Source organism: Equus caballus, chromosome 25 (assembly GCF_041296265.1).
Source record: "Equus caballus isolate H_3958 breed thoroughbred chromosome 25, TB-T2T, whole genome shotgun sequence".
Classification (NCBI taxonomy): domain Eukaryota; kingdom Metazoa; phylum Chordata; class Mammalia; order Perissodactyla; family Equidae; genus Equus; species Equus caballus.
In genome coordinates this window covers 6,331,867-6,349,657 of record NC_091708.1, presented here as the reverse complement: position 1 = coordinate 6,349,657, position 17,791 = coordinate 6,331,867, and positions in this window count along the sequence as shown.

Sequence of the window (17,791 nt, the reverse complement as noted above, 5' to 3'; positions counted from 1 at the left end):
TGATGTTGGCGTGACCGGCAGGTGGTTCCAGCCAGCCCGGCAGGTGATTCCGAAGAGTTCACCAAATGGTTCTGGCGTACCCGGCAGGTGATTTTGGCGTGTCTGGCAGGTGTTTCTTGCAAGTCGAGCATTTGGCTCAGGCATGCTCAGCAGGTGCTTCCGGCGTATCTGGCACGTGGTTCTGGTGTGTCTGAGAGCTGGTTCTGGCATGCCCGGCAGGTGATTCCGGAGTGTCCGGCATGTGGTTCTGGCACCTCTGAGAGGTGGTTCCGGCACGCCCGACAGGTGATTCCAGAGCGTCCGCCCAGTGTTTCTGGCGTACCCGGCAGGTGATTTACGCCTGTCCGACAGGTGTATCTTGCGAGTCGAGCAGGTGCCTCAGGCATGCTCAGCTGGTGCTTCCGACGTCTCTGGCACGTGGTTCTGGTGTGTCTGAGAGCTGGTTGTGGCATCTCCGGCAGATGATTCCGGAGTGTCCACCAAGTGGTTGTTGTATACCTGGCAGGTGATTTTGGCATGTCAGGAAGTTGGTTCCGGCTAGTTGAGCAGGTGGATCAGGCGTGCTCGCCATGGGGTTCAGGCGGGTCTGGCTGGTGGTTTCGGTCTGTTCGGGGAGTGGTTCCGGCATCTCAGGCTCATGGTTCTGGCACGCCTGAGAGGTTGTTCCGGCCGGCCCGACAGGTGTTTCCATGGTGTCCGCCAAGTGGTTCTGGCATAGCTGGCAGGTGATGTTGGCGTGACCGGCAGGTGGTTCCAGCAAGCCCGGCAGGTGATTCCGAAGAGTTCAACAAATGGTTGTGGCGTAGCCGGCAGGCGATTTTGGCGTGTCCAGCAGGTGGTTTTGGCGAGTCGAGCAGGTGGCTCTGGTGTGCTCGGCAGGTGCTTCCGGTGTCATTGGCATGTGGTTCCAGCATGTCTGAGAGGTGGTTCCGGCATGCCCGGCAGGTGGTTCCGGAGTGTCTGCCAAGTGGTTCTGGAGCCAGCCCGGCAGGTGATTCCGAAGAGTTCACCAAATGGTTGTGGCGTAGCCGGCAGGTGATTTCGTCGTGTCAGGAAGTTGGTTCCGGATAGTTGAGCAGGTGGATCAGGCGTGCTCGCCAGGGGGTTCAGGCGGGTCTGGCAGGTGGTTTCGGTCTGTTCGGGGAGTGGTTCCGGCATCTCAGGCACATGGTTCTGGCACGTCTGAGACGTGGTTCCGGCCGGCCGGAGAGGTGTTTCCGGAGTGTCCGCCAAGTGGTTCTGGCTTAGCTGAGAGGTGATGTTGGCGTGACCGGCAGGTGGTTCCAGCCGGCCCGGCAGGTGATTCCGGAGTGTCTGCCATGTGGTTCTGGCATAGCTGGCAGGTGATTTTGGCGTGTCCAGCAGGTGGTTCCGGCGAGCTCGGCAGGTGGTACCAGCGTGTCCGGAAAATGGTTCTGGCACGTCTTAGAGATGTTTCCGGAATGCCAGGCAGGTGATTCCGGAGTGTCCGGCATGTGGTTCTGGCACCTCTGATAGGTGGTTCCTTCATGCCCGGCAGGTGATTCCTGAGTGTCCGGCATGTGGTTCTGGCACCTCTGAGAGGTGGTTCCGGCATGCCCGGCAGGTGGTTCCGGAGTGTCTGCCGAGTGGCTCTTGCGTAGTAGGCAGGTGATTCTGGCGTGTCCAGCAGGTGGTTCAGGGGAGTGGATCAGGTGGTTCCAGCATACTCGGCAGGTGGTACCGTCGTGTCTGGAACATGGTTCTGGCAAGTCTGAGAGGCGGTTCCGGCATGCCCGACAGGTGATTCCGGAGTGTTCGCCAAGTGGTTCTGGCGTAGCCGGCAGGTCATTTTGCATGTCCGGCGGTGGTTCCGGCGAGTCGAGCCGGTGGTTCCGGCGTGTCCGGCACGTGGTTCTGGCGTGACCGGCACGAGGTTCTGGCACGTCTGAGAGTTGGTTCAGGCATCCCCGACAGGTGATTCCGGAGTGTCCGCCACGTGGTTCTGGCGTACCCGGCAGGTGATTTTGGCGTGTCTGGCAGGTGTTTCTTGCAAGTCGAGCATTTGGCTCAGGCATGCTCAGCAGGTGCTTCCGGCGTGTCTGGCACGTGGTTCTGGTGTGTCTGAGAGCTGGTTCTGGCATGTCTGGCAGATGATTCCGGAGTGTCCACCAAGTGGTTGTGGCATACCCGGCAGGTGATTTTGGCGTGTCAGGTAGGTGGTTCCAGCGAGTCGAGTAGGTGGTTCCGGAGTGGTCGGCAGGTGGTTCAGGCGGGTCTGGCAGGTGGTTTCGGACTGTTCGGGGTGTGGTTCCGGCATCTCAGGCACATGGTTCTGGCACGTCTGATAGGTGGTTCCGGCCGGCCCGACAGGTGTTTCCATGGTGTCCGCCAAGTGGTTCTGGCATAGCTGGCAGGTGATGTTGGCGTGACCGGCAGGTGGTTCAAGCCAGCCCGGCAGGTGATTCCGAAGTGTTCACGAAATGGTTGTGGCGTAGCCGGCATGTGCTTTTGGCGTGTCCAGCAGGTGGTTTTGGCGAGTCGAGCAGGTGGTTCTGGCGTGCTCGGCAGGTGCTTCCGGTGTCATTGGCATGTTGTTCCGGCATGTCTGAGAGGTGGTTCCGCCATGCCCGGCAGGTGATTCCGGAGTGTTCCCCAAGTGGTTCTGGCATAGCCGGCAGGTGATTTTGCATGTCCGGCAATGGTTCCGGGGAGTCGAGCCGGTGGTTCCGGCATGTCCGGCAGGTGGTTCCGGCATGCCCGGCAGGTGATTCCGGAGTGTCCGGCATGTGGTTCTGGCACCTCTGAGAGGTGGTTCTGGCATGCCCGTCAGGTGTTACCGGAGTGTTCGCGAAGTGGTTCTGGCATAGCCGGCAGGAGATTTTGCATGTCCGGCAATGGTTCCGGCGAGTCGAGCCGTGGTTCCGGAATGTCCGGCAGGTGGTTCCGGCATGTCCGGCAGGTGGTTCCGGCATGTCCAGCACATGGTTCCAGCATGCCCGGCAGGTGATTCCGGAGTGTTCGCCAAGTGGTTCGGGCGTAGCCGGCAGGTTATTTTGCATGTCCGGCAATGGTTCCGGCGAGTCGAGCCGTTGGTTCCGGCATGTCCGTCAGGTGGTTCCGGCATGCCCCGCAGGTGATTCCGGACTGTCCGGCATGTGGTTCTGGCACCTCTGAGAGGTGGTTCCGGCATGCCCGGCAGGTGATACCGGAGTGTCCGGCATTTGGTTCTGGCACCTCTGAGAGGTGGTTCCGGAATTCCTGGCATGTGATTCCGGAGTGTCTGCCGAGTGGTTCTGGTGGTGCCGGCAGTTGATTTTGGCGTGTCCACTAGGTGGTTCTGGGGAGTGGATCACCTGGTTCCGCCATACTCGGCCAGGTGGTACCGGCGTGTCCAGAACATGGTTCTGGCAAGTCTGAGAGGTGGTTCCGGCACGCCCGACAGGTGATTCCGGAGCGTCCGCCAAGTGTTTCTGGCATACCCGGCAGGTGATTTTGGCATCTCCGACAGGTGTTTCTTGCGAGTCAAGCAGGTGGCTCAGGCATGCTCAGCTGGTGCTTCCGGCGTCTCTGGCACGTGGTTCTGGTGTGTCTGAGAGCTGGTTCTGGCATGTCCGGCAGATGATTCCGGAGTGCCCACCAAGTGGTTCTGGTATACCTGGCAGGTGATTTTGGCATGTCAGGAAGGTGGTTCCGGCTAGTTGAGCAGGTGGATCAGGCGTGCTCGCCAGGGGGTTCAGGCGGGTCTGGCAGGTGTTTTCGGTCTGTTTGGGGAGTGGTTCCAGCATCTCAGGCACATGGTTCTGGCATGTCTGAGAGGTGGTTGCGGCCGGCCCGACAGGTGTTTCTGGAGTGTCCGCCAAGTTGTTCTGGCGTAGCTGAAAGGTGATGTTTGCGTGACCGGCAGGTGGTTCCAGCCAGCCCGGCAGGTGATTCCGGAGTGTCTGCCGAGTGGTTCTGGCGTAGCCGGCAGGTGATTTTGGCATATCCGACAGGTGTATCTTGCGAGTCGAGCAGCTGGCTCAGGCATGCTCAGCTGGTGCTTCCGGCGTCTCTGGCACGTGGTTCTGGTGTGTCTGAGAGCTGGTTCTGGCATGTCCGGCAGATGATTCCGGAGTGCCCACCAAGTGGTTCTGGTATACCTGGCAGGTGATTTTGGCGTGTCAGGAAGGTGGTTCCGGCTAGTTGTGCAGGTGGATCAGGCGTGCTCGCCAGGGGGTTCAGGTGGGTCCGGCAGGTGGTTTCGGACTGTTCGGGGTGTGGTTCCGTCATCTCAGGCACATGGTTCTGGCACGTCTGAGATGTGGTTCCCGCCGGCCCTACAGCTGTTTCCGGAGTGTCCGCCAAGTGGTTCCGGCGTAGCTGAAAGGTGATGTTGGCGTGACCGGCAGGTGGTTCCAGCCAGCCCGGCAGGTTATTCCGGAGTTTCTGATGAATGGTTCTGGCGTAGCCGGCAGGTGATTTTGGCGTGTCCAGCAGATGGTTCCGGCGAGCTCGGCGGGTGGTACCGGCGTGTCCGGAACATGGTTCTTGCACGTCTGAGAGATGGTTCCGGCATGTCCGGCAGGTGATTCCGGAGTGTCCGGCATGAGGTTCTGGCACCTCTGAGAGGTGGTTCCGGCATGCCCGGCAGGTGGTTCCGAAGTGTCTGCCGAGTGGTTCTGGCGTAGCCGGCAGGTGATTCTGGGGTGTCCAGCAGGTGGTGCTGGGGAGTGGATCAGGTGGTTCCGGCATACTCGGCAGGTGATTCCAGTGTGTTCGCCAAGTGGTTCTGGCGTAGCCGGCAGGTCATTTTGCATGTCCGGCGGTGGTTCCAGCGAGTCGAGCCGGTGGTTCCGGCGTAGCCGGCAGTTGATTTTGGCGTGTCCACTAGGTGGTTCTGGGAAGTGGATCAGCTGGTTCCGGCATACTCGGCAGGTGGTACCGGCGTGTCCAGAACATGGTTCTGCAAGTCTGAGAGGTGGTTCCGGCACGCCCGACAGGTGATTCCGGAGTGTCCGCCAAGTGTTTCTGGCGTTCCCGGCAGGTGATTTTGGCATGTCCGACAGGTGTTTCTTGCGAGTCGAGCAGGTGGCTCAGGCATGCTCAGCTGCTGCTTCCGGCGTCTCTCGCACGTGGTTCTGGTGTGTTTGAGAGCTCGTTCTGGCATGTCCGGCAGATGATTCCGGAGTGTCCACCAAGTGGTTGTGGCATACCCGGCAGGTGATTTTAGCGTGTCAGGTAGGTGGTTCCAGCGAGTCGAGTAGGTGGTTCCGGCGTGCTCGGCAGGTGGTTCAGGCGGGTCTGGCAGGTGGTTTCGGTGTGTTCGGGGAGTGGTTCCGGCATCTCAGGCACATGGTTCTGGCACGTCTGATAGGTGGTTCCGGCCGGCCCGACAGGTGTTTCCATGGTGTCCGCCAAGTGGTTCTGGCATAGCTGGCAGGTGATGTTGGCGTGACCGGCAGGTGGTTCAAGCCAGCCCGGCAGGTGATTCCGAAGAGTTCACCAAATGGTTGTGGCGTAGCCGGCAGGTGATTTTGGCGTGTCCAGCAGGTGGTTTTGGCGAGTCGAGCAGGTGGTTCTGGCGTGCTCGGCAGGTGCTTCCGGTGTCATTGGCATGTGGTTCCGGCATGTCTGAGAGGTGGTTCCGGCATGCCCGGCAGGTGGTTCCGGAGAGTCTGCCGAGTGGTTCGGGCGTAGCCGGCAGGTCATTTTGCATGTCCGGCGGTGGTTCCGGCGAGTCGAGCCGGTGGTTCCGGCGTGTCCGGCAGGTGGTTCTGGCGTGACCGGCACGAGATTCTGGCACGTCTGAGAGTTGGTTCAGGCGTGCCCGACAGGTGATTCCGGAGTGTCCGCCACGTGGTTCTGGCGTACCCGGCAGGTGATTTTGGCGTGTCTGGCAGGTGTTTCTTGCAAGTCGAGCATTTGGCTCTGGCATTCTCAGCCGGTGCTTCCGGCGTGTCTGACACGTGGTTCTGGTGTGTCTGAGAGCTGGTTCTGGCATGTCCGGCAGATGATTCCGGATGTCCACCAAGTGGTTCTTGTATACCTGGCAGGTGATTTTGGCGTGTCAGGAAGGTGGTTCCAGCTAGTTGAGCAGGTGGATCAGGCGTGCTCGCCAGGGGGTTCAGGCGGGTCTGGCAGGTGGTTTCGGTCTGTCCGGGGAGTGGTTCCTGCATCTCAGGCTCATGGTTCTGGCACGTCTGAGAGGTGGTTCCGGCCGGCCCGACAGGTGTTTCCATGGTGTCCGCCAAGTGGTTCTGGCATAGCTGGCAGGTGATATTGGCGTGACCGGCAGGTGGTTCCAGCAAGCCCGGCAGGTGATTCCGAAGAGTTCACCAGATGGTTGTGGCGTAGCCGGCAGGTGATTTTGGCGTGTCCAGCAGGTGGTTTTGGCGAGTCGAGCAGGTGGTTCTGGCGTGCTCGGCAGGTGCTTCCGGTGTCATTGGCATGTGGTTCCGGCATGTCTGAGAGGTGGTTCCGGCATGCCCGGCAGGTGGTTCCGGAGAGTCTGCCGAGTGGTTCGGGAGCCAGCCCGGCAGGTGATTCCGAAGAGTTCACCAAATGGTTGTGGCGTAGCCGGCAGGTGATTTTGGCGTGTCAGGAAGTTGGTTCCGGCTAGTTGAGCAGGTGGATCAGGCGTGCTCGCCAGGGGGTTCAGGCAGGTCTGGCAGGTGGTTTCGGTCTGTTCGGGGAGTGGTTCCGGCATCTCAGGCACATGGTTCTGGCCCGTCTGAGAGGTGGTTCCGGCCGGCCGGAGAGGTGTTCCCAGAGTGTCCGCCAAGTGGTTCTGGCGTGGCTGAAAGGTGATGTTGGCGTGACCAGCAGGTGGTTCCAGAGAGCCCGGCAGGTGATTCCGGAGTGTCTGCCGTGTGGTTCTGGCGTAGCTGGCAGGTGATTTTGGCGTGTCCAGCAGGTGGTTCCGGCGAGCTCGGCAGGTGGTACCAGCGTGTCCGGAACATGGTTCTGGCACGTCTGAGAGATGGTTCCGGCATGCCCGGCAGGTGATACCGGAGTCTCCGGCATGTGGTTCTGGCACCTCTGAGAGGTGGTTCCGGCATGCCCGGCAGGTGGTTCCGGAGTGTCTGCCGAGTGGTTCTGGCATAGTCGGCAGGTGATTCTGTCGTGTCCACTAGGTGGTTCTGGGGAGTGGATCAGGTGGTTCCGGCAACTCGGCAGGTTGTACCGGCGTGTCCAGAACATGGTTCTGGCAAGACTGAGAGGTGGTTCCGGCACGCCCGACAGGTGATTCCGGAGTCTTCGCCAAGTGGTTCTGGCGTAGCCGGCAGGTCATTTTGCATGTCCGGCGGTGGTTCTGGCGAGTCAAGCCGGTTGTTCCGGCATGTCCGGCAGGTGGTTCCGGCATGTCCAGCAGGTGGTTCCGGCTTGTCCAGCACGTGGTTCCTGCATGCCCGGCAGGTGATTCCGGAGTGTCCGGCATGTGGTTCTGGCACCTCTGAGAGGTGGTTCCAGCATGCCCGGCAGGTGATACCGGAGTCTCCGGCATTTGGTTCTGGCACCTCTGAGAGGTGGTTCCGGAATGCCTGGCCTGTGATTCCGGAGTGTCTGCCGAGTGGTTCTGGCGTAGCCGGCAGTTGATTTTGGCGTGTCCACTAGGTGGTTCTGGGGAGTGGATCAGCTGGTTCCGGCATACTCGGCAGGTGGTACCGGCGTGTCCAGAACATGGTTCTGGCAAGTCTGAGAGGTGGTTCCGGCACGCCCGACAGGTGATTCCGAAGTGTTCGCCAAGTGGTTCCGGCATAGCCGGCAGGTCATTTTGCATGTCCGGCGGTGGTTCCGGCGAGTCGAGCCGGTGGTTCCGGCGTGACTGGCAGGTTCTTCTGGCGTGACCGGCACGAGGTTCTGGCACGTCTGAGAGTTGGTTCCGGCATGCCCGACAGGTGATTCCGGAGTGTCCGCCACATGGTTCTGGCGTACCCGGCAGGTGATTTTGGAGTGTCTAGCAGGTGTTTCTTGCAAGTCGAGCACTTGGCTCAGGCATCCTCAGCAGGTGCTTCCGGCGTGTCTGGCACGTGGTTGTGGTGTGTCTGAGAGCTGGTTCTGGCATGTCTGGCAGATGACTCCGGAGTGTCCACCAAGTGGTTGTGGCATACCCGGCAGGTGATTTTGGCGTGTCAGGAAGGTGGTTCCGGCTAGTTGAGCAAGTGCATCAGGCGTGCTCGCCAGGGTGCTCAGGCGGGTCTGGCAGGTGGTTTCGGTCTGTTCGGGGAGTGGTTCCGGCATCTCAGGCACATGGTTCTGGCTCGTCTGAGAGGTGGTTGCAGCCGGCCCGACAGGTGTTTCCGGAGTGTCTGCCAAGTGGTTCTGGTGTAGGTGAAAGGTGATGTTTGCGTGACCGGCAGGTGGTTCAAGCCAGCCCGGCAGGTGATTCCGGAGTGTCTGCCGAGTGGTTCTTGCGTAGCCGGCAGGTGATTTTGGCGTGTCCAGCAGGTGGTTTTGGCGAGTCGAGCAGGTGGTTCTGGCGTGCTCGGCAGGTGCTTCCGGTGTCATTGGCATGTGGTTCCGGCATGTCTGAGAGGTGGTTCCGCCATGCCCGGCAGGTGATTACAGAGTGTTCGCCAAGTGGTTCTGGCGTAGCCGGCAGGTGATTTTGCATGTCCGGCAATGGTTCCGGCGAGTCGAGCCGGTGGTTCCGGCATGTACAGAAGGTGGTTCCAGCATGCCCGGCAGGTGATTCCGGAGTGTCAGGCATGTTGTTCTGGCACCTCTTAGAGGTGGTTCCGGCATGCCTGGCAGGTGATACCGGAGTGTCCGGCATTTGGTTCTGGCACCTCTGAGAGGTGGTTCCGGAATGCCTGGCATGTGATTCCGGAGTGTCTGCTGAGTGGTTCGGGCGTAGCCGGCAGGTGATTTTGGCGTGTCCAGCTGGTGGTTCCGGCAAGCTCGGCAGGTGGTTCCGGCATGCCCGGAACATGGTTCTGGCACCTCTGAGAGGTGGTTCCGGCATGCCCGGCAGTTGGTTACGGAGTGTCTGCCGAGTGGTTCTGTAGTAGCAGGCAGGTGATTCAGGCGTATCCAGCAGGTGGTTCTGGGGAGTGGATCAGGTGGTTCTGGCATACTCGGCAGGTCGTACCGGCGTGTCCGGAACATGGTTCTGGCAAGTCTGAGAGGTGGTTCCGGCATGCCCGACAGGTGATTCCGGAGTGTTCGCCAAGTGGTTCTGGCGTAGCCGGCAGGTCATTTTGCATGTCCGGCGGTGGTTCCGGCTAGTCGAGCCGGTGGTTGCGGCGTATCCAGCAGGTGTTTCCGGCGTGTCCGGCAGGTGGTTCTGGCGTGACCGGCACGAGGTTCTGGCACGTCTGAGAGTTGGTTCCAGCATGCCCGACAGGTGATTCCGGAGTGTCCGCCACGTGGTTCTGGCGTACCCGGCAGGTGATTTTGGCGTGTCTGGCAGGTGTTTCTTGCAAGTCGAGCATTTGGCTCAGGCATGCTCAGCAGGTGCTTCCGGCGTGTCTGGCACGTGGTTCTGGTGTGTCTGAGAGCTGGTCCTGGCATGTCCGGCAGATGATTCCGGAGTGTCCACCAAGTGGTTGTGGCATACCCGGCAGGTGATTTTAGCGTGTCAGGTAGGTGGTTCCAGCGAGTCGAGTATGTGGTTCCGGCGTGCTCGGCAGGTGGTTCAGGCGGGTCTGGCAGGTGGTTTCGCCTGTTCGGGGTGTGGTTCCGGCATCTCAGGCACATGGTTCTGGCACGTCTGATATGTGGTTCCGGCCGGCCCGACAGGTGTTTCCATGGTGTCCGCCAAGTGGTTCTGGCATAGCTGGCAGGATATGTTGGCGTGACCGGCAGGTGGTTCCAGCCAGCCCGGCATGTGATTCCGAAGTGTTCACCAAATGGTTGTGGCGCAGCCGGAAGGTGATTTTGGCGTGTCCAGCAGGTGGTTTTGGCGAGTCGAGCAGGTGGTTCTGGCGTGCTCGGCAGGTTCTTCCGGTGTCATTGGCATGTGGTTTCGGCATGTCTGAGAGGTGGTTCCGCCATGCCCGGCAGGTGATTCCGGAGTGTTCCCCAAGTGGTTCTGGCATAGCAGGCAGGTGATTTTGCATGTCCGGCAATGGTTCCGGCGAGTCGAGGCGGTGGTTCCGGCATGTCCAGCAGGTGGTTCCGGCATGCCCGGCAGGTGATTCTGGAGTGTTCGGCATGTGGTTCTGGCACCTCTGAGAGGTGGTTCCGGCATGCCCGGCAGGTGGTTCCGGAGTATCTGCCGAGTGGTTCTGGCGTAGCCGGCAGGTGATTCTGGCGTGTCCAGCAGGTGGTTCTTGGGAGTGGATCAGGTGGTTCCGGCATACTCGGCAGGTGGTACCGGCGTGTCCGGAACATGGTTCTGGCAAGTCTGAGAGGTGCTTCCGGCATGCCCGACAGGTGATTCCGGAGCGTCCGCCAAGTGATTCTGGCGTAGCTGAAAGGTGATGTTGGCGTGACCGGCAGGTGGTTCCAGCCAGCCCGGCAGGTGATTCCGGAGTGTCCACCAAGTGGTTCTGGGATACCTGGCAGGTGATTTTGGCATGTCAGGAAGGTGGTTCCGGCTAGTTGAGCAGGTGGATCAAGCGTGCTAGCCAGGGGGTTCAGGCGGGTCTGGCAGGTGGTTTCGGTCTGTTCGGGGAGTGGTTCCGGAACTCAGGCACATGGTTCTGGCACGTCTGAGAGGTGGTTCCGGCCGGCCCGACAGGTGTTTCCGCAGTGTCCGCCAAGTGGTTCTGGCGTAGCTGAAAGGTGATGTTGGCGTGACCGGCAGGTGGTTCCAGCCAGCCCGGCAGGTGATTCCGGAGTGTCTGCCGAGTGGTTCTGTCATAGCCGGCAGGTGATTTTGGCGTGTCCAGCGGGTGGTTTTGGCGAGTCGAGCAGGTGGTTCTGGCGTGCTCGGCAGGTGCTTCCGGTGTCATTGGCATGTGGTTCCGGCATGTCTGAGAGGTGGTTCCGCCATGCCCGGCCGGTGATTCCGGAGTGTTCGCCAAGTGGTTCTGGCGTAGCCGGCAGGTGATTTTGCATGTCCGGCAATGGTTCCGGTGCGTCGAGCCGGTGGTTCCGGCATGTCCAGCAGGTGGTTCCGGCACGCCCGGTAGGTGATTCCGGAGTGTCCGGCATGTGGTTCTGGCACCTCTGAGAGGTGGTTCCGGCATGCCCAGCAGGTTATACTGGAATGTCCGGCATTTGGTTCTGGCACCTTTGAGAGGTGGTTCCGGAATGCCTGGCATGTGATTCCGGAGTGTCTGCCGAGTGGTTCTGGCATAGCCGGCAGGTGATTTTGGCGTGTCTGGCAGGTGTTTCTTGCAAGTCGAGCATTTGGCTCAGGCATGATCATCAGTTGCTTCCGGCGTGTCAGGCACGTGGTTCTGGTGTGTCTGAGAGCTGGTTCTGGCATGTCCGGCAGATGATTCCGGAGTGTCCACCAAGTGGTTCTGGGAGACCTGGCAGGTGATTTTGGCGTGTCTGGAACGTGGTTCCGGCTAGCTGAGCAGGTGGATCAGGCGTGCTCGCCAGGGGGTTCAGGCGGGTCTGGCAGGTGGTTTCGGTCTGTTCGGGGTGTGGTTCCGGCATCTCAGGCACATGGTTCTGGCACGTCTGAGATGTGCTTCTTGCCGGCCCTACAGGGTTTCCGGAGTGTCCGCCAAGTGGTTCCTGTGTAGCTGAAAGGTGATGTTGGCGTGACCGGCAAGTGGTTCCAGCCAGCCCGGCAGGTTATTCCGGAGTGTCTGCTGAGTGGTTCTGGCGTAGCCGGCAGGTGATTTTGGCGTGTCCAGCAGGTGGTTCCGGCGAGCTCGGCAGGTGGTACCGGCGTGTCCGGAACATGGTTCTGGCACGTCTGAGAGATGGTTCCGGCATGCCCGGCAGGTGATTCCGGAGTGTCCGGCATGTGGTTCTGGCACCTCCGAGAGGTGGTTCCGGCATGCCCAGCAGGTGGTTCCGGAGTGTCTGCCGAGTGGTTCTGGCATAGCCGGCTGGTGATTCTGGCGTGTCCAGCAGGTGGTTCTGGGGTGTGGATCAGGTGGTTCCGGCATACTCGGCTGGTGGTACCGGCGTGTCCGCAACATGGTTCTGGCAAGTCTGAGAGGTGGTTCCGGCATGCCCGACAGGTGATTCCGGAGTGTCTGCCGAGTGGTTCTGGCGTAGTCGGCAGGTGATTCTGTCGTGTCCACTAGGTGGTTCTGGGGAGTGGATCAGGTGGTTCCGGCAACTCGGCAGGTTGTACCGGCGTGTCCAGAACATGGTTCTGGCAAGACTGAGAGGTGGTTCCGGCACGCCCGACAGGTGATTCCGGAGTCTTCGCCAAGTGGTTCTGGCGTAGCCGGCAGGTCATTTTGCATGTCCGGCGGTGGTTCTGGCGAGTCAAGCCGGTGGTTCCGGCATGTCCGGCAGGTGGTTCCGGCATGTCCAGCAGGTGGTTCCGGCTTGTCCAGCACGTGGTTCCTGCATGCCCGGCAGGTGATTCCGGAGTGTCCGGCATGTGGTTCTGGCACCTCTGAGAGGTGGTTCCAGCATGCCCGGCAGGTGATACCGGAGTCTCCGGCATTTGGTTCTGGCACCTCTGAGAGGTGGTTCCGGAATGCCTGGCCTGTGATTCCGGAGTGTCTGCCGAGTGGTTCTGGCGTAGCCGGCAGTTGATTTTGGCGTGTCCACTAGGTGGTTCTGGGGAGTGGATCAGCTGGTTCCGGCATACTCGGCAGGTGGTACCGGCGTGTCCAGAACATGGTTCTGGCAAGTCTGAGAGGTGGTTCCGGCACGCCCGACAGGTGATTCCGAAGTGTTCGCCAAGTGGTTCCGGCATAGCCGGCAGGTCATTTTGCATGTCCGGCGGTGGTTCCGGCGAGTCGAGCCGGTGGTTCCGGCGTGACTGGCAGGTTCTTCTGGCGTGACCGGCACGAGGTTCTGGCACGTCTGAGAGTTGGTTCCGGCATGCCCGACAGGTGATTCCGGAGTGTCCGCCACATGGTTCTGGCGTACCCGGCAGGTGATTTTGGAGTGTCTAGCAGGTGTTTCTTGCAAGTCGAGCACTTGGCTCAGGCATCCTCAGCAGGTGCTTCCGGCGTGTCTGGCACGTGGTTGTGGTGTGTCTGAGAGCTGGTTCTGGCATGTCTGGCAGATGACTCCGGAGTGTCCACCAAGTGGTTGTGGCATACCCGGCAGGTGATTTTGGCGTGTCAGGAAGGTGGTTCCGGCTAGTTGAGCAAGTGCATCAGGCGTGCTCGCCAGGGTGCTCAGGCGGGTCTGGCAGGTGGTTTCGGTCTGTTCGGGGAGTGGTTCCGGCATCTCAGGCACATGGTTCTGGCTCGTCTGAGAGGTGGTTGCAGCCGGCCCGACAGGTGTTTCCGGAGTGTCTGCCAAGTGGTTCTGGTGTAGGTGAAAGGTGATGTTTGCGTGACCGGCAGGTGGTTCAAGCCAGCCCGGCAGGTGATTCCGGAGTGTCTGCCGAGTGGTTCTTGCGTAGCCGGCAGGTGATTTTGGCGTGTCCAGCAGGTGGTTTTGGCGAGTCGAGCAGGTGGTTCTGGCGTGCTCGGCAGGTGCTTCCGGTGTCATTGGCATGTGGTTCCGGCATGTCTGAGAGGTGGTTCCGCCATGCCCGGCAGGTGATTACAGAGTGTTCGCCAAGTGGTTCTGGCGTAGCCGGCAGGTGATTTTGCATGTCCGGCAATGGTTCCGGCGAGTCGAGCCGGTGGTTCCGGCATGTACAGAAGGTGGTTCCAGCATGCCCGGCAGGTGATTCCGGAGTGTCAGGCATGTTGTTCTGGCACCTCTTAGAGGTGGTTCCGGCATGCCTGGCAGGTGATACCGGAGTGTCCGGCATTTGGTTCTGGCACCTCTGAGAGGTGGTTCCGGAATGCCTGGCATGTGATTCCGGAGTGTCTGCTGAGTGGTTCGGGCGTAGCCGGCAGGTGATTTTGGCGTGTCCAGCTGGTGGTTCCGGCAAGCTCGGCAGGTGGTTCCGGCATGCCCGGAACATGGTTCTGGCACCTCTGAGAGGTGGTTCCGGCATGCCCGGCAGTTGGTTACGGAGTGTCTGCCGAGTGGTTCTGTAGTAGCAGGCAGGTGATTCAGGCGTATCCAGCAGGTGGTTCTGGGGAGTGGATCAGGTGGTTCTGGCATACTCGGCAGGTCGTACCGGCGTGTCCGGAACATGGTTCTGGCAAGTCTGAGAGGTGGTTCCGGCATGCCCGACAGGTGATTCCGGAGTGTTCGCCAAGTGGTTCTGGCGTAGCCGGCAGGTCATTTTGCATGTCCGGCGGTGGTTCCGGCTAGTCGAGCCGGTGGTTGCGGCGTATCCAGCAGGTGTTTCCGGCGTGTCCGGCAGGTGGTTCTGGCGTGACCGGCACGAGGTTCTGGCACGTCTGAGAGTTGGTTCCAGCATGCCCGACAGGTGATTCCGGAGTGTCCGCCACGTGGTTCTGGCGTACCCGGCAGGTGATTTTGGCGTGTCTGGCAGGTGTTTCTTGCAAGTCGAGCATTTGGCTCAGGCATGCTCAGCAGGTGCTTCCGGCGTGTCTGGCACGTGGTTCTGGTGTGTCTGAGAGCTGGTCCTGGCATGTCCGGCAGATGATTCCGGAGTGTCCACCAAGTGGTTGTGGCATACCCGGCAGGTGATTTTAGCGTGTCAGGTAGGTGGTTCCAGCGAGTCGAGTAGGTGGTTCCGGCGTGCTCGGCAGGTGGTTCAGGCGGGTCTGGCAGGTGGTTTCGCCTGTTCGGGGTGTGGTTCCGGCATCTCAGGCACATGGTTCTGGCACGTCTGATATGTGGTTCCGGCCGGCCCGACAGGTGTTTCCATGGTGTCCGCCAAGTGGTTCTGGCATAGCTGGCAGGATATGTTGGCGTGACCGGCAGGTGGTTCCAGCCAGCCCGGCATGTGATTCCGAAGTGTTCACCAAATGGTTGTGGCGCAGCCGGAAGGTGATTTTGGCGTGTCCAGCAGGTGGTTTTGGCGAGTCGAGCAGGTGGTTCTGGCGTGCTCGGCAGGTTCTTCCGGTGTCATTGGCATGTGGTTTCGGCATGTCTGAGAGGTGGTTCCGCCATGCCCGGCAGGTGATTCCGGAGTGTTCCCCAAGTGGTTCTGGCATAGCAGGCAGGTGATTTTGCATGTCCGGCAATGGTTCCGGCGAGTCGAGGCGGTGGTTCCGGCATGTCCAGCAGGTGGTTCCGGCATGCCCGGCAGGTGATTCTGGAGTGTTCGGCATGTGGTTCTGGCACCTCTGAGAGGTGGTTCCGGCATGCCCGGCAGGTGGTTCCGGAGTATCTGCCGAGTGGTTCTGGCGTAGCCGGCAGGTGATTCTGGCGTGTCCAGCAGGTGGTTCTTGGGAGTGGATCAGGTGGTTCCGGCATACTCGGCAGGTGGTACCGGCGTGTCCGGAACATGGTTCTGGCAAGTCTGAGAGGTGCTTCCGGCATGCCCGACAGGTGATTCCGGAGCGTCCGCCAAGTGATTCTGGCGTAGCTGAAAGGTGATGTTGGCGTGACCGGCAGGTGGTTCCAGCCAGCCCGGCAGGTGATTCCGGAGTGTCCACCAAGTGGTTCTGGGATACCTGGCAGGTGATTTTGGCATGTCAGGAAGGTGGTTCCGGCTAGTTGAGCAGGTGGATCAAGCGTGCTAGCCAGGGGGTTCAGGCGGGTCTGGCAGGTGGTTTCGGTCTGTTCGGGGAGTGGTTCCGGAACTCAGGCACATGGTTCTGGCACGTCTGAGAGGTGGTTCCGGCCGGCCCGACAGGTGTTTCCGGAGTGTCCGCCAAGTGGTTCTGGCGTAGCTGAAAGGTGATGTTGGCGTGACCGGCAGGTGGTTCCAGCCAGCCCGGCAGGTGATTCCGGAGTGTCTGCCGAGTGGTTCTGTCATAGCCGGCAGGTGATTTTGGCGTGTCCAGCGGGTGGTTTTGGCGAGTCGAGCAGGTGGTTCTGGCGTGCTCGGCAGGTGCTTCCGGTGTCATTGGCATGTGGTTCCGGCATGTCTGAGAGGTGGTTCCGCCATGCCCGGCAGGTGATTCCGGAGTGTTCGCCAAGTGGTTCTGGCGTAGCCGGCAGGTGATTTTGCATGTCCGGCAATGGTTCCGGTGAGTCGAGCCGGTGGTTCCGGCATGTCCAGCAGGTGGTTCCGGCACGCCCGGCAGGTGATTCCGGAGTGTCCGGCATGTGGTTCTGGCACCTCTGAGAGGTGGTTCCGGCATGCCCAGCAGGTGATACCGGAATGTCCGGCATTTGGTTCTGGCACCTTTGAGAGGTGGTTCCGGAATGCCTGGCATGTGATTCCGGAGTGTCTGCCGAGTGGTTCTGGCGTAGCCGGCAGGTGATTTTGGCGTGTCTGGCAGGTGTTTCTTGCAAGTCGAGCATTTGGCTCAGGCATGATCAGCAGTTGCTTCCGGCGTGTCTGGCACGTGGTTCTGGTGTGTCTGTGACCTGGTTCTGGCATGTCCGGCAGATGATTCCGGAGTGTCCACCAAGTGGTTCTGGTAGACCTGGCAGGTGATTTTGGCGTGTCTGGAACGTGGTTCCGGCTAGTTGAGCAGGTGGATCAGGCGTGCTCGCCAGGGGGTTCAGGCGGGTCTGGCAGGTGGTTTCGGTCTGTTCGGGGTGTGGTTCCGGCATCTCAGGCACATGGTTCTGGCACGTCTGAGATGTGCTTCTTGCCGGCCCTACAGGGTTTCCGGAGTGTCCGCCAAGTGGTTCCTGTGTAGCTGAAAGGTGATGTTGGCGTGACCGGCAAGTGGTTCCAGCCAGCCCGGCAGGTTATTCCGGAGTGTCTGCTGAGTGGTTCTGGCGTAGCCGGCAGGTGATTTTGGCGTGTCCAGCAGGTGGTTCCGGCGAGCTCGGCAGGTGGTACCGGCGTGTCCGGAACATGGTTCTGGCACGTCTGAGAGATGGTTCCGGCATGCCCGGCAGGTGATTCCGGAGTGTCCGGCATGTGGTTCTGGCACCTCCGAGAGGTGGTTCCGGCATGCCCAGCAGGTGGTTCCGGAGTGTCTGCCGAGTGGTTCTGGCATAGCCGGCTGGTGATTCTGGCGTGTCCAGCAGGTGGTTCTGGGGTGTGGATCAGGTGGTTCCGGCATACTCGGCTGGTGGTACCGGCGTGTCCGCAACATGGTTCTGGCAAGTCTGAGAGGTGGTTCCGGCATGCCCGACAGGTGATTCCGGAGTGTTCGCCAAGTGGTTCTGGCGTAGCCGGCACGTCATTTTGCATGTCCGGCGGTGGTTCCGGCGAGTCGAGCCGGTGGTTCCGGCGTGTCCAGCAGGTGTTTCCTGTCTGTCCGGCAGGTGCTTCTGGCGTGTCCGGCACGAGGTTCTGGCACGTCTGAGAGATGGTTCCGGCATGCCCGACAGGTGATTCCGGAGTGTCCGCCACGTGGTTCTGGCGTACCCGGCAGGTGATTTTAGCGTGTCAGGTAGGTGGTTCCAGCGAGTCGAGTAGGTGGTTCTGGCGTGCTCGGCAGGTGGTTCAGGCGGGTCTGGCAGGTGGTTTCGGTCTTTTCGGGGTGTGTTTCCGGCATCTCAGGCACATGGTTCTGGCACGTCTGATACCTGGTTCCGGCCGGCCCGACAGGTGTTTCCATGGTGTCCGCCAAGAGGTTCTGGCATAGCTGGCAGGTGATGTTGGCGTGACCGGCAGGTGGTTCCAGCAAGCCCGGCAGGTGATTCCGAAGATTTCACCAAATCGTTGTGGCGTAGCCGGCAGGTGATTTTCGTGTGTCCAGCAGGTGGTTTTGGCGAGTCGAGCAGGTGGTTCTGGCGTGCTCGGCAGGTGCTTCCGGTGTCATTGGCATGTGGTTCCAGCATGTCTGAGAGGTGGTTCCGCCATGCCCGGCAGGTGATTCCGGAGTGTTCGCCAAGTGGTTCTGGCGTAGCCGGCAGGTGATTTTGCATGTCC